This window comes from Nicotiana tabacum, chromosome 1 (assembly GCF_000715075.1).
Source record: "Nicotiana tabacum cultivar K326 chromosome 1, ASM71507v2, whole genome shotgun sequence".
Lineage (NCBI taxonomy): Eukaryota > Viridiplantae > Streptophyta > Magnoliopsida > Solanales > Solanaceae > Nicotiana > Nicotiana tabacum.
Window position 1 is genome coordinate 194,642,462 of NC_134080.1, and position 24,518 is coordinate 194,666,979.

Below are 24,518 nucleotides of genomic sequence, written 5' to 3' on the forward strand. Positions count from 1 at the left end.
TAATTAACAAATTTTGAAAAAAAAAAGTAAAAAGAAAAAAAAAGAAAAAAGAAAAAGAAAAAAAAAAGAGAAAATGAAAAGAAAAAGAGAGTCTTTAATATAAAGACCCAATTTGGGCCAAATCCACCCTAACTACCCGTTCAAATTGCCCCACACCCGGCCCAGTCCAGTAAAACACCCGATCCGGTCTCTCCCTCATCGAAACGACCCCGTTCCACTTAAAATGAATCTGGACCGTCGAGGTTTTTCTCATCTAACGGCTGGGAAGTGAGGTCGTTGGAGTATATAACTTCCCTAACGCCCCTACCCACTCCATCTCTCATCTCTCACATGAACCCCTCTCAAAGACCAGCACAGAAACCCTAGCCGCCACCTGAAGTTCCCATCGCCATCGACGGTGGCGCCACTCCCTTTCCCCACCAAAAATACACCCCTTAATCCTCTCCTCCACCCCACCACGAATCTTCAATCGCCTTCCTTAGAAACTCCTTGGAGCGCCTCGAATCTTGATTTAAAATGGAAACCCTAGCGCCGCCCTTGTTCTCTCCGGTGGTGGCGCTACCTCTATTCAGCCCCAAGTTAACACCAAAGTAACCCCTCACCTCCATCTTTCCGAATACATAGTCCATTTCCTTCAAATTGCTCTAGAACCTGTCGAATCTCATTTTGAAATCAAGGTCGTAGGGTGTCAAGGTCAAAGCTTGGGTGGATTAGGACCAAAACGAGCCTTGGTCATGTGTTTTCATTTGAGAACACATGATCGAGGCCCCTTTTCGGTCAGAATCAAGTTTTTTTAAAAACAAAGAAGAAATTTGAAAGTCAGCCCTCATCTTAGGTATTTCTGCTAATTTTCTTTCTGGTTTTTGCATGATTCTTGTGATTGTTTCCTTTATTTAGTTTTATTTTGATAGGCTGTTAATTGTCTCTACATCCGTTTCTTCCGAATTGCATCTGCATGTGTTCGTGTCACATGAATGTGGTCTTTATTCTAATTGTGTTTTAGTTTGTTAGCCCTTCTTTTAATTCTGGCCTAAAGAGGGGGGGGGAAGGCTATTTAATTTAGGGGTTTTCTTTGATTTCTAAATGTTTTGGTCATTTTATGAAGGTTATGCATGAATTTGGTTTGGAATTTTGAAATCCAAATTGTTTTGAAAGCCCAAAGGATGGGGTTCATTCTAATGGGTCAGCCCAGGGTCGACTTGACTCATAACCCATCTGAGACTTGATGTAAAAATAGGTTAGCAAAGGGGTAATTGGGGCAATACACTGAGAGAATCTCTTAAGTAATTACCTGAGAAGCTTCCCAAAAGCTGCATAATATACTTACTTGACCAACAAGTCAGTAAATGAAGGACTAAGTACCAAAAAGGAAAATTTGAAAAGGACTAAAAATGACAAAACTGAACCTTTAAGGCTGCCCTAGTAGCTTGCCTATAAAGGCATTGTTACTGAGAGCTCAAGTCAGATTTTAGATCTAGAAAAATCAGAAAGAGACCAGACGACTAAAATTTAGGGAAGAAAATACTATTCCATTGTAATTCTGCCCTAAATTTTAAGTTGTTCTTAGATTACAAAACAATTTCTGAAGCCTTTTGAGTGAAAATGGCTTGATCTTGTGCTGGAAAAGCTTTGGGGTTTAGTTTTGTTTGAAGTTTTCACTGTTCCATTGATCTTTTGTTTGAGTTTTTGAAAGTTTTCAAAGTTTTGAAGCATTTTTTGTTCAATTGAGGTTGAGTATGAATTGATTTGGGTTTAGAAACTAGTTAAAAGTTGGGTCCTGGGGTTTGCTGTGAGTCAGCCTGTGTTGAGTTTGGGTTTTACTGATTGTTACTCAAATCTGTTGTTGTGATACTAAGCTGCTAGCTGACTGACCCTGCTTGGTTTTGGTTCTATCTCGTTTCAGGTACACACTGTAAAGCTATTGATTGTTGAATGTTGGATTTGAAGAATAAAAATAAGAAAGAAGGACTTGAAAGGCCCCATTTCAACTGTCTTTTACTCCATTATGTTTCACTTTGGATTTCTTTTCTATTTGAGCATGCTATACTGTTTAGATAATATGTGTGTTAAGTAGATAACTTTATTTGCAATTAAATCGAGCCTGTTGTAAGATTGAATACACAGTTTTTGGTATCCACACATGTGGAAGTAGTCTGATAATTGTAATTGGTCTTGTTGAAACTAGTACTGAGTTATTCTTCAGTTTGGTGTTAGTTTAGTCGCATTCAATTGCTCATGTGTTCACCCATTAGTTTGGTTGAATGTGTTCTTGGACTTCTAAGTATTGCAATTGATCTCTTCTAAATGATCTGTAGTATTACAATAATAGGTTTGGTTTCATTTAAATTTGATTATGAGAAGGTGTAATTGAAATTTGGGTTGCTGCTTGGGTTCGACCAAGTGACCCCTTTTACTGGCTGAAGCCGGGTTTGCTTTAATTTGGGTTCTCTCATAAACTTTAGCTTGGACTGATGATCATTTGCCATTCAAAGAGTACTACAGTCTTTTGGGTCTCACAGTAGACCCAAATTTAGCTTTTAAAACAATAATTCTTCCCCTCAAAGGTATATTTTGTTAGTTTGCACCATAATAGTCTTGGCCTTTTAATGCTTAGATAGTTGAGTTTCTTCTTTAAATAATTGAGGTGTGCCATACTAGATAACACAAATAGTTTAAGGCCCTCCGGGATTTAATTTGAATATCCTTTAAAATTGAAATTGAGGTGCGTCACGCAAAAATAAAATCCCAAATGTGTGGCCCTCGCTTAATTATATCATTAAAAATTCTTAGAACTCGAGGCGTGCCACTTAGTAAATTTCCATGGCCCTCGCAAACTTGGAAGTGCGGAGTTTCTTAGGCACATTATTTTAATAATTTACCTTACTAAACTCGGGTGCGCATTTATGTGACCCAAATCCAAATCTCAACAGCGTTAGATAAAATGTATTGCGGACTGCGGGTGCATTTATGTGACGTGGTTCAAAACACGTTTTATGTGACGTTGAAATTTTCCTAAAAATTAATTAATTAAAAGCGGTTTAAAGTTAAAAATGCACATAAGTTTTAAAGTGTTTTAAAATCATATAATTAAGCCAATAATAACAGTTGAGCGACAGTGCTAGAACCACGGAACTCGGGAATGCCTAACACCTTCTCCCGGGTTAACAGAATTCCTTACCCGTATTTCTATGTTCGCGGACTGTAATATAGAGTCAATATTTTCCTCTATTTGGGATTTCAATCGGTAACTTGGGACACCATAAATTATCCCAAGTGGAGACTCTGAATTTTTAATAAATAATCCTGTTTCGATTGTCACTTTAATTGGAAAAACTCTCTTATATACCCCTTTCCGGTGGTGTAGTAAAAGAGGAGGTGTGACAGCTCTGGCGACTCTGCTGGGGATCGAACCCAGAATCTCTGGTTCAGGGTTCAGAATTCGAGCTTAGATAAATTGTTATATTTGTCTTTATCCGATTTTGTTACATGTTTAGGCCTAATGTGCTAAGTGATGCTTTTTACCGCTTTGATATTATCTGAATTGTATATAAACTGATACGAAACCCTTCTCTTCTCATATTCGGGGATGTGCTTGCTGGTCGAGACTCCCTATTCTGTTAATGTCATACCTTGAAATAAGAAAGAGGCTCGGAGAAGTTACTAAGCCGGATGGCCTTTTGGTTCCCAGTACGTAGCCCCCTCCTCGGCTCGAGTTGTCCGCTCAGGTACACAGTCTAGAACATATACCCAGGTTTTGAACCTAGAATAACTCAGCCTTATGCCGGATCCCTAGTAGGAACGTTTGTTTGCATCATGTGCATTTTGACTTTGGAGACTCAACACAGTGGTTGGGTCTGTCTAGGACAGGTGTACCCAAAATGTAAAGACCATTATGATGCATCTTACTTGCTACTTGTGCATTCATTAGCTTTGGATTTGCATGTTGACCGGCTTATAAGGAAAAATTAGAAGGTTTAATGAGATGGTTGAGAGAGATAAGTGTCTGTTTTGATAAACCAATGTCCCAAAACATATCGAAACTCTGCCGAAATTTTGAAAAAAAGAGGAAAAAAGGGGAATTTTGTGGTTTTTAAAGAAAAGAAGAAAAAGGAAAATCTTTGTGTTTTTGGAAAAGAAAAAAAGAAGTTGGTTTACTTTTTTTTTTAAAAAAGATAAAATTGCCCGAACTACGCCAGTTTGATTCTCACATGGGGTGAGATACGTAGGCAACCCCCATCGGTTCCAACTTCCTTTTTGCGAAAATAGCTAAAAGAACAATAAATTTACTTTTAATTGAAAATAGTTAGGGTGATGTCATTCTTGTCAGAAATAGCCGAATTTCCCTAAAAAGGGCACCGAAAGGTTGTTTTTGCAAGAACAGCCACCTGTGGTTATTTTTTAAAGATTTTCACCGGTTAGCCAACACAGCCTTAAAATCTTCGACTCCGAGGTGCTGAAAGGCCGTATTTGCAAAATCAAAATTTATTTTTAAATGAAAAAAAAAGCAAAAAGGGGCCATGTTGTCTTTGAGTCAATTGAATCGGGATTTTTGCTTAACCACCCTAATAAATGTGCAGAATGAGCACGAGTCAGAATTTGCCAATAACAGTCCTGAACAATATCCCTTTGGAATTGCATATGTGGTGGGATGATGTGGGTAAATTGGGACAAGACACGGTCAATCTATACCTGGGGGCCTTACTGGGTTGCTGAAGATTAATCTTAGGGGAGACATCATAAAGGCGTTGGTTACATTTTGGGACCCGGCCCACAATGTATTTCATTTCTCAGATTTTGAACTTACCCCAACATTGAAAGAAATAGTCGGATATATTAGGAATCCCAAAATTCCCCTGAGACACCAGTACCTGATTGCTCCAAGTGTCGTAGCCGTACACAGGTTGTTAGACTTTTTGAAAATAAGCAAGGGAGTCCACAACTCAGACTTGGCAGCTGGTTTTTGTACTTTGTAGTTTATATACAACAGATATGGTCATGTAAGAGGGTTCAACAAGCCGGAAAATAAAATCTGCAGCAAAGGAAACTGCCTTAAGTAGAAAGAACACAGGTGTTTCACATTTATGGTGGTCTTTTTGGGACTTTTGGTGTTTCCTAGAAAAGATGGGAATATTGACATACGAGTAGCCGGAGTTGTCAGCACTTTGCTTACTCAGGCCAACAGCACCCTCGCACCCATGATAGTAGTTGAAATCTTCCGTGCTCTCACAGCCTGCAAAGCCGGAGGAGACTTTATCGAGGGGTGCAACGTGTTGTTGCAGATGTGGATGATCGAACACTTATGCCATCGTCCTCAATTTATGAGTTATGGGTCGATAGAAAAAACATGCGTAGAAGAATTTTACACAAGGGTTAACGAGATCAGCCTGCCGGAGGGGGTCACAGAGTGGGTAGCGCGCCTCCGTTCCATCACTGCAAACCAAATATAGTGGATATTTGGATGGCTGTCTATGGATGAGGTCATATACATGCCAGCCACCGGGCCCCATTTCCTCTTGATGGGACTCAGGAGTATCCAGCCTTATGCTCTATATCGGGTTTTGAGGCAGCTGGGGAGATGCCAGATAGTTCTGAGAGATGAAGATCTTAGTGCCCAAGTAGTCGAGATCTGACCTAACAGTCAGTTTCATGAAGCAGCAGTCCGCCAAATTTGGAGCGAATGTCAATACTTAACAGCCAATACTTGTGTACGTGATCGATCCAAAGGTGAGGTTTCACTAGGGTACCTTGCTTGGTATAGGAGAGAAATTGAGTTTGGGAGGCCAGCTAAAAGACCCCATCTTCAGGAATTCGTCAAGGCGTCACAGGAACAATGGGCTTGGTTGACTAAGGAGAATGAGTACAGGGCCACAATAGGAATGTTGGAAAAACATGTCAAAGAACATCAATTCGATAATAGCTTGCAAGCAGTGGAGGACGAAGGTAAAAAGAAAAGGCTAGCCAAAAAAAATAAGGCCCTTCCAACCCAAATTCAGAAAATGAAAATAACGGCAGAAAACCTCGCCTGAAGTGCCAAAGATGAAAAACTCATAAATAACCTGAGGCAGAAAGTAAGTGACTATAGTTTTGATTTGAACAAGGCAGAAAGTGAACTAGCCAGGGTTCGAAAGAAATTGGCTAAAAACGCAGATAAACGAGCATGCCTGGTTAAGCAGTTGAAAGAGAAGTACGACAATGAGGTCGCGGGATTAAAGAAAAGGGTCATCGCCACGGAAAACAAAATGATCAAACAGGCAAGACTTCAAGGTTGAAAGGGAACATTGTTATACAGCATTGGCACAATTAGAAATAGATTTGTAACAACTTCAGGAGTAGAATCATGCGGCCGAGCAAACTTTGGAAGCCAGGACCCAGCAGATCGAGCGTTTGTTGCAAGAAAAAAGTGTCATAAGAGGGAGAATTAGAACCATCGCCGATTACATTGTTGTGAAGTGCCAAGCCTGTGAGGATATGACTCGCACTACCTTCTTCGCGGCAGTGATGACATTCGTTAAGCAGATAATGAGTGACTTGGACCGACTTCAAAGGGATCTTGCGTATAGGCCCGCGGCGAGACCGAATGATGTCCCGCGGGCACCAGGAGCATTAATGTATTCATGATTTTTTCATTTGAGTCTGTATTTCCTTTTTTGTTAGAGTCTGTCAGTTGTGTTGAGTCTGCATTTTCTTCCTGCTGGAGTCTGTCATTTGTTGTCAAGTCTGCATTTTCTTCTGTCGGAGTATGATAGTTTATTTTTGGAGTCTGTATTTCATCTTTTCATCAGCGTCTGTTAGTTTCTCTTGGAGTCTGTTAATGTTGAGTCTTTGTAATCAAAGCGTTTGCTTTTAATGAAATTGAAAGTCCCAAAAAATTGTTTTATTATTTACTTTCATACTTATCTCCCAGAACTACGCTCGGTCTGATTCATGCGGGTCATGATACGTAGGAAATCTCCATAGGATTCGACCATAACCAAAGAAAAAGAGAGAGAAAAACAAGAGAGAGAAAGAAAAGGAAAAGAGAGAAAATAAGAGAAAAGAAACAATGGAAAAACAAGATGGAAATGAAAAAGAAGAGCAAAGGCCAGAATGAAAAGAAAGGCAAAAAGAAGGAAAGTTGTAAGTGGAAAAGCCGGAATGACGCAAGCAGCCGATCAAATGCATGATAGAAACGCTTAACTGCTTAGGTGCATTCATTCCCCAAATGTGCAGTTACCAATTTGTTAAAGCCCTAACCACTAACAAGGTTGTTGTTGATATATTGAGTTCAGGCAGGTGGTTAGTTGATTGGCATTCTGGCAACTCACTCATACAATACCCGATCAAAAGACAAGCTGAACATGGCCAACCAAGAATTGGAGGCAAGTATTGTTGACCCATCAAAAGAGGTGGAAGAACTGGATGTTAATGCAATGAAGGAAGAGATGTATAAGTTAAAGCAGCAGATGGTTGAAATGTACCAAGCCTGGGCAAAGGGGCATCCACCACCGGTTTATCCTACCAACCCTGCTTATATCCCATCATCGGCCCAACCTCAGGAGCCTCCTACTGTGAACTCATCTCCAGCCTTTCCCCTCTACCAACAATGCTATGGCACCACTTCCTATACTTATCAAGCTCCACCACCCAAACAAGTCCTATACCCTCCTCTACCAATCACTCTTGTTTTTGTGGTACCTCCACCCGCTGCATTACACCGATCTTCTAGTGAACCTCTATTATAGACTCACGATAACCAGTATTATCCCCCTGGACCCACCTTCAAAATCCCAGAACCATGTTCTTACACCCCTCATCTTGATCTCCCGGCAGAGACCGAGAAGCCACCCAAAAATCCTGAGCATGAAGAGATGATCAGAAAGGTCAAAACCTTAGAACAATCGTTCAGAGATATGAGGGGGTTGGGAGGTCAAATAAGTGTGGCCAATAAAGATTTATGTCTGTTCCTAGATGTTCAGTTACCAGCAGGGTTCAAAATGCTCAAGTTTGATCTGTATGACGGGCGTGGTGACCCAGTAGCACACTTAAGAGGATTGTATAGCAAGATGAGAGGAGCAGACGGAAGAGATGAATTGCTGATAGCATATTTCAGCCAAAGTTTGAGTGGATCGGCATTAGAATGGTATACTAGACAGGATCACAGCAGGTGGTACACATGGGGCGATTTGGCCGAATCCTTCATCTGCATTTTCAGTATAATCTTGAAATTATCCTAGACCGTCTGTCATTAACAAAGATTGAGAAAAAGCCCGGTGAGAGTTTCAGAGAATATGGATTCTGTTGGAGCGAACAAGCAGCGAGGGTTGACCCTCCGATGAAAGAAAGTGAGATGGTTGATTATTTCTAGCAAACTTTGGAACCCACTTATTTTGGTCACTTGATGTCAGCAGTGGGTAAGTCCTTTAATGAGGTTGTAAAAATGGGAGGCATGGTTGAGGAGGGACTCAAGTCAAACAAGATCATGAGTTATTCAGTAATCAAAGCGACCACCCAGGCCATTCAAAATGGTACTGGAGGTGTACTCGGGAAGAAGAAAAAAAAGGATGTTGCGCCAATCGAGTCGGGAGCTTGGGTCGGGTCCAGGGGCCCTTCACGTTACTACAACCAGCCTCGACCCTATCATCAAACTTACCCCCACATTCCATATAGCCCACCACAACACTACTACCCACCGCCCGATCCCCATTGTTTCGTCCATCACGCACAAACCTATACCCAACCCCCTGCTCACGCATAATGGCATGCACCAGCTCCACAAAATCCATACCTAGCTCCCCAAAATACCTATACACCACCAAAAGCCTATAGAAATCCCCCTAGAACAGGTTTCCGACCCAATCAAGCCTTTAAGAATGAGAGGTTGCAGAAATAGAAGACTTTCACTCCTTTGGGAGAATCATATACTAGCCTATTCAACAGATTGAGACAGTTGGGTATGTTGAATCCGATTGAGGCTAAACTGCCAAATCCCCCTCCCAGAAATCTTGACCGCTCGGTGAGTTGTGAGTATTGTTCAGGGACCCCGAGTCATGACATATAGAAATGCTGGAAATTGAAAACAGCTATTCAAGAGCTCATTGATACTAATCGGATTGAGGTCCAAGCCCCGAAGGCACACAACATTAACCAGAATCCGTTGTCGGCCCATCATGAGACAAATATGATTGAGATAGTGCATAAGGGAGTGGAGCCAAAGAAGCCTTCGCAAACCGTTATGATGATTCGGGTTAGTGAAGCCAAGCCATTTGAAAAGTCAACAAGTGAGAAGTATGTGATCAAGTTGAACGGGGCAAATAATGAACCATCTGTAGAGGTCAAGAAGGGGTCCTCAAGTGACGTTGCAGGAAAACATGAAAGGACAAAAGTGGTTGTGCCAGGAGTGACGAACAAGCCTATTGTAATTGTGAAGGGCGCCCGCACAGATCCTGTCATTATCAAACCGGTAACTCAATTACCCATAGTCAACAGCAAGGCAGTCCCATGGAATTATGAACGAGTGACAGTGACTTACAAGGGGAAAGAGGTTAAAGAAGAAGTGTGTGAGACCCATGGTTTGACTCGATCGGGAAGATGCTTTGCCCCTAAAGGGTTGAGAAAAGCTAAGACCTCCAAAGATAACCCAATGTTGGTGAAGAAAGTTGTGAATGAGGAAGAAGCAGAGGAATTTTTGAGAAAGATGAAAGTACAGGACTATTCCATTGTGGAGCAGTTAAGGAAGACACCGGCTCATATCTCGCTCTTATCATTATTGATCCATTCAGACATGCACCGTCGGGCTTTGATGAAGATCTTAAACGAAGCCCATGTTCCTGACAAAATCTCAATAAACCACTTGGAAAAGATAGCTAAGAAGATATTTGAGGTAAATAGAGTCACTTTTTCTGATGATGAGTTGCCCGTGGAGGGTACTGAGCACAATACAGCCCTCTATCTGACGGTGAAATATGAAGATTTTGTGGTTACTCGGGTACTGGTTGACAATGGTTCCAGTGCAAATATTTGCCCTCTTTCCACTCTGAACAAGTTGAAGGTGGATGATGAAAAAATTCACAAGAACAGTATCTACGTTCGGGGATTCGATGGTGGAGGGAAAGATTCAGTCAGGGATATAGTGCTCGAGCTTACAATAGGGCCAGTTGAATTTACTATGGAATTCCAGGTGCTCGATGTGGCCGTTTCTTACAATCTGTTGTTAGGTCAGCTCTGGATTCATGCTGCCAAAGCGGTCCCGTCCACTCTGCATCAAATGGTTAAGTTTGAATGGGATAGACAAGAAATTGTTGTGCATGGCGAAGATAATTTGTGTGTTCCCAGTGATGCCATTGTTCTGTTCATAGAGTTTGAAGACGACAAGGGGCCATGGGTTTATCAGGTTTTTGACACGGTATCGTTAGAGAAATTTCCTGAAGGGAAATGCGTGCCAACTCCAAGGGTAGCTGCTGCATCAGTCATGGTAGCCGTTGAAATGTTGAAAAATGGTTTTGCACCGGGCAAGGGTCTGGGTGCATCTCTGCAAGGTATCGTACAACCGGTTTCTTTTCCTAAAAACTTGGATACATTTGGTCTGGGGTTCAAGCCCACAGTCGCAGATGTGAGAAGAGCCAGAAAAATGAAATAGAGAGTATGGGCCCTTCCAAAGCCAGTCCCGCGTCTTTCCAGATCATTTGTTAGGCCCGGTACCAGAAAGCGCCCAGTGACGATGGTTCCTAGTTCGGTGGTTGATATGGATGGATATTTGATGGAAAAGTTCGAGAGTATATTCGACGAAGTGAACATGCTGGAAGCTGGAGAGGGTTCTAGCAAGGTGGATGTGCAATTTGTTAGGCCCAGTGCAAAGATTAACAATTGGGAAGCTACTTTTCTCCCCACCAGGAAGGAGTTTTGATAGTTTGCTTTTATTTTCTTTCAATTTATCTGGATTATCCCAGGGTTGTAGTTCAGATTCTATGTTCCATCTATTTGGATGTATAAACCATGTTATCTCTAATTTCAATGAAATGCAATTTCCCCTTTTCTCCCTTCCCGATAGTTTTGTTTTTGTTTTTCTTTGTTCCTTGTACAATTCTTTTTATGCTGGCTTCAATGATATGACATGCATGCGGAATATCCGGCCCAGTCTTAAAAGCCAATCTAATTATGAAATAGTAATTCAAGAAATAGAGTGTGATGTTGAATCGGAATATGATGAGGATGAAGCCTTTGAAGAGATTAGTAAAGAATTATGCTATTTTGAAGAAAAACCCAAGCCTAACCTGAGTGATACAGAAGCAATAAATTTAGGGGACCAAGATAATGTCCGTGAAACTAAAATAAGTGTCCATCTTGAACCACAACTCAGAGAGGAGATAATTAAAACATTGTTTGAGTATAAAGATGTTTTTGCATGGTCCTATGATGATATGCCAGATCTAAGCACTGGCTTGGTGGTTCACAAATTGCTCACTGATCCGGTATTTCCCCCTATCAAGCAGAAGCTGAGGAAATTTAAAACTGATATGAGTGTGAAAATTAAGGAAGAGGTCACCAAACAGTTTGAGGCCAAAGTCATTCAGGTCACCCGGTATCCCACCTAGTTAGCCAATGTTGTGCCTGTGCCGAAGAAGGATGGTAAGACCAGGGTGTGTGTTGATTATCGATATCTCAACAAGGCAAGTCCCAAGGATAACTTCTCATTGCCAAACATCCATATATTGATCGATAATTGTGCCAAACATGAAATTGGTTCTTTTGCGGATTGTTATGCGGGTTACCACCAGATCTTACTGGATGAGGAGGACGCAGAAAAGACAGCATTCATCACGCCATGGGGAACGTACTGCTATCGGGTCATGCCATTTGGTTTGAAAAATGTCGGGGCAACCTACATGAGGGAAATGATGACCATATTCCACGACATGGTACACAGGGAGATCGAGGTTTATGTGGATGATGTGATTGTAAAGTCTAGAAAGCAGTCTGACCATGTCAGAGATCTGAGAAAGTTCTTCCAAAGGCTTCGTAGGTACAATCTCAAGCTCAATCCTACAAAATGCGCATTTAGTGTTCCGTCTGGAAAGTTGTTGGGATTCATAGTCAGCCGCCGAGGTATTGAATTAGACCCATCAAAGATCAAAGCTATGCAGGAGTTGCCACCCCCAAAGAACAAGACTGAGGTGATGAGTCTATTAGGGAGATTGAATTACATCAGCAGGTTTATTGCTCAGCTCATGACAACTTGTGAGCCCATCTTCAAACTGTTAAAGTAAGATGATGCGGTTAAGTGGACAGATGAATGTCAGGAAGCATTTGATAGGATAAAGGGGTACTTGTCAAACCCACCTGTGTTGGTCCCGCCAGAACTAGGGAGACCTTTGATTCTGTATTTGACGGTCCTGAACAATTCATTTGGTTGTGTGTTGGGCCAGCATTACATTACCGGCAGGAAGGAGCAGGCCATTTATTATCTCAGCAAGATGTTCACAACTTACGAGGTTAAGTACACTCAACTTGAGAGGATGTGTTGCGCCCTCACTTGGGTGGCACAAAAGTTGAAGCATTATCTGTCATCTTACACTACTTACCTCATCTCTCGTTTGGATCCATTAAAGTATATCTTTCAGAAGCCTATGCCCACAGGGAGGCTCGCAAAGTGGCAAATCTAGCTCACAGAATTTGACATCATCTATATGACTAGGATTGTAATGAAAGCACAAGCATTGGCCGACCATTTGGCTGAGAATCCTGTAGATGAAGAATACGTACCTTTGAAGACTTATTTCCCTGATGAAGAGGTAATGCACATTGATGAGTTGGAACAGGTTGAAAGGCCATGATGGAAACTTTTCTTTGATGGGGCTACTAACATGAAAGGTGTTGGGATAGGAGCAGTACTCGTTTCTGAAACAGGGCATCATTACCCTATTACGGCTCATCTTTGGTTCTACTGTACTAACAATATGGCTGAGTACGAGGCATGCATTTTGGGTTTGAGGATGGCTGTGGATATGGGTGTCCAGGAAGTCTTGGTCTTGGGTGACTCAGACCTTCTGGTGCACCAGATTCAGGGAGAACGGGAAACACGAGATTTAAAACTCATACCGTATCGAAAATGTTTACATGATCTTTGTCAGCGATTCCAATCAATAGAGTTCAGACATATTCCAAGGATTCATAATGAGGTCGATGATGCCTTGGCTACTCTGGCGTCAATGTTACATCATCCGGATATGGATTTTGTTGACCCGTTGCATATTCAGATCCATTACTAGCATGCTTATTATAATGTGGTGGAAGAAGAACTTGATGGTGAGCCTTGGTTTCATGATATCAAGGAATATATTAGGATGGGGGTGTATCCAGTACAAGCCACAGGAGATCAAAAGAGAACAATTAGGCGATTGGCAAACGGCTTTTTTTTCAGCGGAGGGGTTTTGTACAAAAGGACTCAAGATCTTGGATTTCTGAGATGCATAGATGCTAGGCAGGCCACAACTATTATGACCGAAGTACATTCTGGAGTCTGTGGACCGCACATGTGTGGGTATGTGCTGGCAAAGAAGATTCTCCGGACAGGTTATTATTAGCTCACTATGGAGCGAGATTGTATCAGTTTCGTGCGTAAATGTCATTAGTGCCAAGTGCATGGATATTTGATTTATTCTCCACCATCTGAATTACACACGATGTCTGCACCGTGGCACTTTGTTGCTTGGGGCATAGATGTCATTGGACCAATTGAGCCAGCAGCATCCAATGGGCACAGGTTCATTCAGGTGGCCATTGATTATTTCACCAAGTGGGTTGAGGCTAAAACATTCAAGTTTGTAACCAAGAAGGCTGTGGTTGATTTTGTGCACTCAAATATCATTTGCCGGTTTGGGATACCGAAGGTAATCATCACAGATAACGGTGCTAATCTCAATAGTCACCTGATGAAAGAGGTGTGTCAACAGTTTAAGATTGCGCATCACAATTCCACCCCATATCGTCCCAAGGCGAATGGAGCAGTCGAGGCAGCTAACAAGAACATAAAGAAAATACTTCAAAAAATGGTGGAGGGTTCTAGGAAGTGGCATGAAAAGCTACGGTTTGCATTGTTGGGTTATCGCACTACTGTTTGTACTTCAGTAGGGGCGACTCCTTATTTGTTGGTGTATGGCACTGAAGCAGTAATACCCACAGAAGTGGAAATTCCATCCCTTCGAATTATCGCGGAGGCTGAGATCGATGATGATGAGTGGGTCAGAACCCGCTTGGAACAATTGAGTTTGATCGATGAGAAGAGACTGGTAGCAATGTGTCACGCCCAGATGTATCAACAGAGAATGGCAAGAGAATACAATAAGAAGGTACATCCACGGAAGTTTGAAGTGGGTCAGTTAGTATTGAAACACATTTTTCCTCATCAGGTTGAAGCAAAAGGAAAATTAGCCCCAAATTGGCAGGGGTCGTTCATTGTAACTAGAGTGTTGTCCAATGGTGCATTGTATTTGATAGATGTAGAAGGAAAATGTGTAGAAATGGCTATCAATTCTGATGCAGTCAAGAGATACTATGTATGATTTATTTCTTTGATTGTATTTGTTTGTGCTTGGCATATTTTTGAAGATTTGGAATGACGAAGGCATTTTGTTCTGCAATCTAAAACACTTTATCCTTTGTTACCCCCCCCCCTTTTGAGCCTATTTATTTTCTTTCATACCCCTCTTTCGGAACCAGTAACAAATATCGGGAACACAAGCGTAAAAGATAAGTAAAGTAAGGAGAGACAAATAGAAAGAAAAGAATGAAGAGAGAAAGAAAAGAATGGAAAAGAAAGAAAAGAATGAAAAGAAAAAAAGAAGAAGAAAAACAACAAAAGAGATAAGAAAGAAAAAGAGAAAAAGAAAAATCACAACAACAGAGCAATTCCTATGTCATGAACTACGTTCGACCTGATTCCTTTTAAGGATACGTAGGAAGCCTCACGGTTCGGTCCCATCAAAATAAAAATCCAAAAGTCCCCAAACAAGAAACTGGGGCAGAAGTTGTGGTTGTTGCAAGAAATCTGATTCCGAAAGTTGTAATTTTTAACTCATTTGAGTTGTTTTGAGCCTTTTATGCCCTTTCTTTCTAACCCTATCCAAAAGCCCACATTACGGTCCAAAGAAAGACCTTCCGATCAGTCTTCAAAAAAGGACAAGGATTCACATCAGGGGTAACACTCTGGTCCAAAGAGTGAAAAGAAATCAAAATGAGAGAGTTTTATTGGTGAAAACTCTCACGGGCACCGAAAGGCGATGAGAGCTGAGAAAAATAAAAATGAGAGAGTCATATTGGTGAAAACCCTCACGGGCACCGTATGGTGACGGGAGCTGAGAGAAATAAAAAATGAGAGAGTCTATTGGTGAAAACCCTCACGGGCACCGTAAGGCGAAAGTGAGTTGATAGATGAACGGATGAGAGAGTTCTGCTGGTGGAAACCTTCCAAGGCACCGTAGGATGAACAAGGTTAGGATTTGGTTGAAGAAGTCAGGTTATGGAAATTTCGGGGCAGCAAAGTGTTGCAACTGGAAGTTGATTGGTTGGGCAGATTGGGCCGATTAATCCAAAATGCGTGTCATGGTCATTGGTGTCGGCTGCTCCACTCAGATAAGTCCTTTTTCTTTTTTCCTCTTCAGATAGTCTTCCAGTTTTGGATTTTCTTATCCTTAACCTTGAAAGTCATTGCATTTCATTTCTTTCGGGTTTATTTCTCTAAGATGTTCCCAATGTCAGTTCTGTTTAAGAAAATAAGAAGGAATTTCAAAGTTCACTACCAGCTTCAAGATTTCAAAGCACAGTGCGGCCGGAGCACACCAAAAGATAGCATGATGCAAAGAGGGATAAAGTGCCAGCGAAAGCTCCGTCGGCAAAATGATTTAGTAATTTCATGGGAGATGCAAAGTTTCAGTTAAAGGGGTTAGAGGTGTAAAACAACGGTTCAGGTATATAACACTCGGGTCATCCGGAGTCATAGGGTTTTAAAAATCAGTCTAAAAGTCAGGCGGTTCAGGGCCGGTTCGGGGAAGCCAGTCAAAACAAAACAAGGCAACGGAGAGACCTTTAGCAAAGAATGCCATCAACTAACCACCACATTTTAAACTGACAAAATTTTTCTTTGATTAAAAGAGGGGCAGGAAATTTTGGTTGTTTCGGGGAAACCCTCCGTGGAGAAAGGCAGTCACCAAACAGGTTTGATTTTTGATTTTCAAGACCCTCCTGGAAATGGGACCTAGTTTAAAGTTCAGAAATAGCATAATTTAGCATAAATGTATCCCAAAAGAGTATAAGTTATCTTCAAATTTGCATGTTCGAGACAGGATTCAATTAGGAGTTTTTAGGACCCTCCTAAATAATGGGACTTAACTTTTTCGATTAGATAACAACATTTAGCGTAAAATCTGTTGTAGGGGAGTCTAATTCAACCATAAAAGCGTCACTCTTAAGATAAAATTTGACTTTTGATTTTCAGGACCCTCTTGGATAATGGGGATGTAGTTTAAAGATCCTCTTAGATAGCAAGATTTAGCAGAAGTCACACCTGTAGAAGATATAACTTAGATTTAAAATTGTCATTTAGTTAAGAGTTGTCAGGACCCCCCTGAATAAATAATGTGACTTAGCTTTCAAATTCTTAAGAATACTTGGTAATATAATTCAGTTTTACACTCACATCTGTGCCCAGCCACAAAACTGGGGCAGAAAATTTTCTTTGTTTTTGTCTGTTTTGTTGAAGTCAGGAGCCCGCCTGGAGAGCAGGGAATACATTTCAAGTTTAGCAGTCAGGAGCACCCCTGGAGAGCAGGGAATACATTTCAAGCCCAGCAATCAGGAGCCCGCCTGGAGAGCAGGGAATACATTCAAGTTCAGCAATCAGGAGCCCGCCTGAAGAGCAGGGAATACATTTCAAGTCCAGCAATCAGGAGCTCGCCTGGAGAGCAGGGAATACATTTCAAGTTCAGCAGTCAGGAGCCCGCCTGGAGAGAAGGGAGTACATTTCAAATTTAGCAGTCAAGCGTCCACCTGGAGAAAAGGAAAACATCTCAGATTATAATTCAAGGCGGCAACAAAGGGATTCCACCAGGAGAATACAAGTCAACAAGGCAACAAGAACCATAAGAGAAAGTTTGAAGATATAGATAGGATTTTGTAATGCATAGACCATAGTATAGTCTAGCTTCTTTGTATTTTATCATGGTGTAATAAGAGGATGCAATAAGCAGTAGCAGCAACAGTAGCAACAGTAAAACCACAGTTTCATGGTAGTCCCAACTACCAAAACTTCCCGAACTACACTGACCTAATTCCTTTTCAGCCAAGGATATGTAGGCAACCTCAGAAGCAGGGTGCGGTCAACTCTTTCAAAAATGCTTCCGACGGAGTATTCAAATGGGCAAAAATCGCTCGTATCCGCTCACTTTATCTTTGCCCGAAAACTCTGCGTGTTTTCGAGCAAAGAGGGACAGCTGTGAGCACGTGATTTTTGCCTCGCATGAATTACACCAACAGAGTTCCTAAAAGTATGATTTTTCCTTTAATTATTTGATTTGTTAGGAATTATTGCATGATTTTGTGTTTATTTGCATTTTTGTGTGTATATTTAGTTTATATAATTCATAAAAAATACAAAATATGTTGCATTTGCATTTAGGGATTTATTTTATTTTTTAGATTTATTAGTTAATTAATGTTACAAAAATTAAAAGAAAATCACAAAAATAACTCTTGTTGCATTTAACTTTTTAATTTTTTCGAATTTATCATAGTTTTTCTTTTTAAATTAGGACTTACTTAATTTTTAAGAAGCAATTAGTTATTAAGTTAATTTTCAGGATTAAATCAGATTTTTACCTTTTTATTTGTAATTAACAAATTTTGAAAAAAAAGTTATTAAAAAAAAAGAAAAAAGAGAAAATGAAAAGAAAACGAGTCTTTAATATAAAGAGTCAATTTGGGCCAAATCCACCCTAACTACCCGTTCAAATTGCCCTACACCCGGCCTAGTCTAGTAAAACACCCGATCTGGTCTCCCCTTCATCGAAATGACCTCATTCCACTTAAAATGAATCTGGACCGTCGAGGTTTTTCTCATCCAACAACTGGGAAATGAGGTCTTTGGAGTATATAACTGCCCTAACTCCCCTATCCACCCCATCTCTCATCTCTCACACTAACCCCTCTCAAAGACCAGCCCAAAAACCCTAGCCACCGCCTGAAGTTCCCATCGACATCGCCGGCGGCGCCCCTCCTTTTCCCCACCAAAAATACACCCCTGAATCCTCTCATCCACCCCAACACGAATCTTCAATCGCCTTCCCTTGAAACTCCCTAGAGCACCTCGATTTTTGATTTAAAAAAGAAACCCTAGCGCCGCCCTTGTTCTCTCCGGTGGTGGCGCCACCTATGTTCAGCCCCAAGTTGACACCAAAGTAACTCCTCACCTCCTTATTTCTGAATCCATAGTCTGTTTCCTTCAAATGGCTCTAGAACCTGTCAAATCTCGTCTTGAAATCAAGGCCGTAGGGTGTCAAGGTCAGAGCTTGGGTGGATTAGGACCAAAACGAGCCTTGGTCATGTGTTTTCATTTGAAAACACATGATCGAGGCCCCTTTTCGGTCAGAATCAAGTTTTTTTTAAAAACAAAGAAGAAATTTGAAAGTCAACCCTCATCTTAGGTATTTCTGCTAATTTTCTTTCTAGTTTTTGCATGATTCTTGTGATTGTTTCCTTTATTTAGTTTTATTTAGATAGGCTGTTGATTGTCTCTACATCCGTTTCTTCAGAATTGCATCTGTATGTGTTCGTGTCACATGAATTTGGTCTTCATTCTAATTGTGTTTTAGTTTGTTAGCCCTTGTTTTAATTCTGGCCTAAAGAGGGGGGAAGGCTATTTAATTTAGGGGTTTTCTTTGATTTCGAAATGTTTTGGTCATTTTATGAAGGTTCTGTCATGAATTTGGTTTGGAATTTTGAAATCCAAATTGTTTTGAAAGCCCAAAGGATGGAGTTCATTCTAATGGGTCAGCCCAGGGTCGACTTGACCCATAACCCATTTGAGACTTGATGTAAAAACAGGTTAGCAAAGGGGTAATTGGGGCAATACACTGAGAGAATCTCTCAAGTAACTACCTGAGAAGCTTCCCGGAATCTGCATAATATACTTACTTGACCAACAAGTCAGTAAATGAAGGACTAAGCAGCAAAAAGGAAAGTTTGAAAAGGACTAAAAATGAAAAACTGAACCTTTAAGGTTGCCATAGTAGCTTGCCTATAAAGGCATTGTTACTTAGAGCTCAAGTTAGATTTTAGAGCTAGAAAAATCAGAAAGACACCAGACGACTAAAATTTAGGGAAGAAAATACTATTCCATTGGAATTCTGCCCTAAATTTTAAGTTGTTCTTAGATTACAAAACAATTTCTGAAGCATTTTGAGTGAAAATGGCTTGATCTTGTGCGGGAAAAGCTTTGGGGTTTAGTTTTGTTTGAAGTTTTCACTATTCCATTGATCTTTTGTTTGGGTTTCTGAAAGTTTTCAAAGTTTTGAAGCATTTTTGGGTCACTTGAGGTTGAGTATGAATTGATTTGGGTTTGGAAACTAGTTCAAAGTTGGGTCCTGGGGTTTGCTGTGAGTCGACCTGTGTTGAGTTGGGGTTTTACTAATTGTTACTCAAATCTGTTGTTATGATACCAAGCTGCTAGCTGATTGACCCTGCTTGGTTTTGGTTCTATCTCGTTTCAGGTACACACTGTAAAGCTATTGATTGTTGAATGTTGGATTTGAAGAATAAAAATAAGAAAGAAGGACTTGAAAGGACTCATTTCAACTGTCTTTTACTCCATTTTGTTTCACTTTGGATTTCTTTTCTATTTGAACATGCTATACTGTTTAGATAATCTGTGTGTTAAGTAGATAACTTCATTTGCAATTAAATCGAGACTGTTGTATGATTGAATACACAGTTTTTGGTATCCACGCATGTGGAAGTAATCTGGTAATTGTAATTGGTCTTGTTGAAATTAGTACTGAGTTATTCTTTAGTTTGGTGTTATTTTAGTCGTATTCAATTGCTCATGTGTTCACCCATTAGTTTGGCTGAATGTGTTCTTGGACTTCTGAGTATTGCAATTGTGATTTAAGGAAAATGATCCGTAGTTGTAGACATGTGAATTTTGACTCTCCCCAAGATTTTTTATATTTTAGCATGTAAATATTTAATTTAGGCCTAATATAGCTATTTCAACTATTTTTAACTTCTTTACTTTATTTTCGTCATAAAAATGGAAAATTACAAAAAACATATTTTTAGCTTACGTATCTTTCATAAATTTAAATAAAAATATACAAAAATAGTACTTATTTTTATCTTTATATAATTTTGAAAATAAGAAAATATATAATAGTTCCATGTTAGCTTTTGGCATGGGGTAGTATTTTTCTTTTACTTTAAAATGAGTCAATCAAGGGGTTGGATCATAATTTTAAGAGTTTTAGAACTCAATTCTTGGCCCAATTAGGATTAGTCCATTAAGCCTAGGGACCCTTCTAGACTCTTCTTTGGAAAAAAAAACAAATAAAGAAGACCATAAGGACTTAAGAAAAAAGACCTAGGGACTAATGGGCAAACTACACAAAGATACACCTAAACCTAGACTCTACCTATAAATGAGTGCTTAAAAAATCAAAAAGAAAAAAAGAGAAAAAAAGGCTGAACGAAAAAGCTGAAAAGCTGCGCAAGGAACGACCCCTCCCCCTTCGGATCGTCTTCTCCGACCTCCCCCTCGCCTGTTCATTTTTCTTCAGCGTTTTGAATAGAAAACGACCCCGACTCCATCTTCTCCAAACGACCCCCCGTTGTGAGTCTACTTCTTTAGTAGCATAAGCCCAAAACAATAACTCCTCGCCTGAAAACCAGAAACCCACTGCCCTAGCCAGGAGTTTTGTGCGTTGCCACTACTTTGCCATATTTTCCGGTGAGGTTGAGTTCGTCGAGGTCCCTCTGAAGATCATCTTCTTCGCAGCCCCTAAAACAGACAACACCCAACAACGAAAAGAGGAAAACAACGCTGACCACGGTTGCTTGAAACTCGTCGGAAAAACGAGCCCCAGCAGCTCGTCGGATTTACGAGCTCCAGGCGGAGCCTCTGAAACCAACGACACACAACAACCAACTACTTTATAGCTTCCAAGCTCCATCACCAGCTCAAACAAGAAAACAACCACGACACACGTACACGGTGAAAACAGTGAGGAGTTCACAAGCTTGTTTAACACTTTTCCGGCGAGTCTCGCGTTTTTCTGGTCGAGTTTTGATGACTATTCTGTTGGTTCCTTGTCGAGGTTGAATCCATCTTGGAGTTTGTTTGCGAGATCCGTACAGCGCCATATATTGAAGTGTCGGGTTTGTCGAGGTCCCTGGTGCAAGCTTTCCGTTTAGTCGTTGAGTCGGAGATTCGAGTTTGCCGCTGAGGTCGTCATCGAGTTTTCCGGTCAGTAAAGGTCCTGCCAGCATCGCCGACGTATGTTTCGGTCAGGTGTTGGTCAGTTGTTGGCTTTCCATTCAAGGTCCATTGGGATCCTTCTCACTATTTTAGATTCCACTGTACTGGAAGACTTCAGTTTTTTAATTAAAAGATCAGTTCTTTCCTTCACGGCATTACTCCATTTTCGAATAGTTTTGATGGACTTTGCTGGTTCATCGCTGCTTCATTTTCATTGATGCTTGTTTTAGAATAACGTATATCATTATTAGTGTATGCCTTAACTGCTGATGTTTGGTTGTTTCTGTGAATTAACTTTCGTTGTGTGGAACCAGGATAAGTATACGCCTTAACAATAATTTGATATGTAGGTTTAATGTTTAAAACACGTAATAGCAATAAATAGACTATAAGAGATAACGACGAGACTATTCTGTTTGGATTAAATCACACTAGTTTGGATTTGTGTCATAGTTTAATTACATATTGGTCTAATAGGTAGAAATGACCATTTCTGATAAATTGACAGCATAAAAAATAAGCGTGTAGTTGCTTTAGGCGCTCTATTTAATAATTTATTTTCCTAAACTTGGGTGCGCATTTATGTGATCCAAATCCAAATCTCAACAATGTTATATGAAATGTGTTGCGAACTACGGGTGCATTTATGTGACGTGGTTCGAGACATATTTTAAATGATGTTAAAATCTTCCTAAAAATGAATAAAAGCGGCTAATAAGTTAAAATGGCACCATAGGCTAAAACATGTATTAAAATCAGATAATAGGCCAAATATAACAGTTGAGCGTCGTGCTATAACCACGGAACTCGGGAGTGCCTAACACCTTCTCCCGGGTTAACAGAATTCCATACCCGGATTTCTGATTCGCGGACTGTGATAAAGAGTCATTCTTTCCTCGATTCGGGATTTAAACTGGTGACTTGGGACACCATAAATTATCCCAAGTGGCGACTCTGAATTTTTAATAAAATGATCCTGTTTCGATTGTCAATTTAAGTTGGAAAAAACTCTCTTATATACTCCTCTTTCGGGGGTGTAGGTAAAAAGGAGGTGTGACAGTAGTATTACAATAATACGTTTAGTTTCATTTTAATTTGATTATGAGCAGGTGTAATTGGAACTCGTGGGTTTGGAATGTTCAATCAATAGTTTCAAACTTGAAGAACAAAAGTTCAATTCCATTTATATGTAGTTGCTAACTGAAACGTAAGTAGTGCTTTGGGCTGTAAAATTGAATGAAATTTGGCCTTTGGGTTGCTGCTTGGGTTCGACCCAGTGACCCCTTTTGCTGGCTGAAGACGGGTTTGCTTTAATTTGGGTTCTCTCATAAAGTTTAGCTAGGACTGATGATCATTTGCTATTCAAAGAGTGCAACAAACTACTGGGTCTCACAGTAGGCCTAAATTTAGCTTTTAAAGCATTACTTCTTCCCCTCAAAGGTATATTTTGTTAGTTTGCACCATAATATAGTCTTAGCCTTTTAATGCTTAGATAGTTGAATTTCTTCTTTAAATAATTGAGGTGTGTCATACTAGATAACACAAATAGTTTAAGGTCCTCCGGGATTTAGTTTGAATATCATTTAAATTTGAAGTTGAGGTGCTCCACGCAAAAATAAAATCCCAAATGTGTGGCCCTCGCTTAATTATATCTTTTAAAATTCTTAGAACTTGAGGCGTGCCATTTAGTAAATTTTCATGACCCTCGCAAACTTAAAAGTGCGGAGTTGCTTTAGGCACGTTATTTTAATAATTTACCTTCCTAAACTCGGGTGCGCATTTATGTGACCCAAATCCAAATCTCAACAGCGTTAGATAAAATGTGTTGCGTAATGCGGGTGCATTTATGTGACGTGGTTCAAAACACATTTTATGTGACGTTGAAATTTTCCTAAAAATTAATTAATTAAAAGAGGTTTAAAGTTAAAAATGCACATAGGTTTTAAAGTGTTTTCTAATAGTTGAACGACCGTGTTAGAACCACGAAACTCGGGAATGCCTAACACCTTCTCCCGGGTTAACAGAATTCCTTACCTGGATTTCTGTGTTCGCAGACTGTAACATAGAGTTAATCTTTTCCTCGATTTGGGATTTCAATCGGTGACTTAGGACACCATAAATTATCCCAAGTGGTGACTCTGAATTTTTAATAAATAATCTCGTTTCGATTGTCACTTTAATTGGAAAAACTCCCTTATATACTCCTTTCCGGTGGTGTAGTAAAAAAGTAGGTGTGACAAAAGGTACGTGTTGAAATTTGAATTTTGGGTCGCTTAAGAGAGTGGGCTTAGCTATTGCGAGAATGAGTGCAAGATTTGCCGAAGATTTAAAGTACTAGATGTTCTGTGTTTTCACAAGCTTACAAAGGATTTGAGTTTAATCTCACTGTGGTATTATGGTATCAATAGAGTATATGTGTTATGAGAAATTGAGTGTGTTTTTATCTATGGCTTCAAGCCAAGTGGGGGAGTCTGTTGTGTACTTGTTGATTGCACGGTTATGTGCTATGTTGGTTCCAGTTTGAGGCGCACTGGTGAATCAGTTATGGCTTATGGAGACTGAGACCAAGGATGTCTCGAGTAAAGGAAAATTTTGGACAAAGGTTATTTCATGCTTCATAGGTGTATGGGAATCTCAAAGTGTCTTGAGCTTTTGTGGTAATGGATGCTCGGTGCATAGAGCAGGAAGTGGCTTGGTTGTTCTAGGATGAGGTTACACCCTGTGGTGTCGGAGTGCTATTGAGGCACGGGTGGTTCTGTTCATTTGATCAGGCTAATTGCAGTTTGAATAGAGTGAATGACTCTCGAGAATGGTTCTAATGTGTTCAAGATTTTACATATAACAATTGGGCATTTTAAAGTTGTATCTGTGGTTAGAAACTGAGTTTTCATTGAAAGATGTTGAGACTTGTGGTATTATCTTTATAAATTATGAAATTCTATGTATCAGTACCAGGAAGGTAAAGGTAAAAGATTTAGATTCGCAGGAAGTCTCTTTAGAGAAAGTACTTTGATCGTGGTGC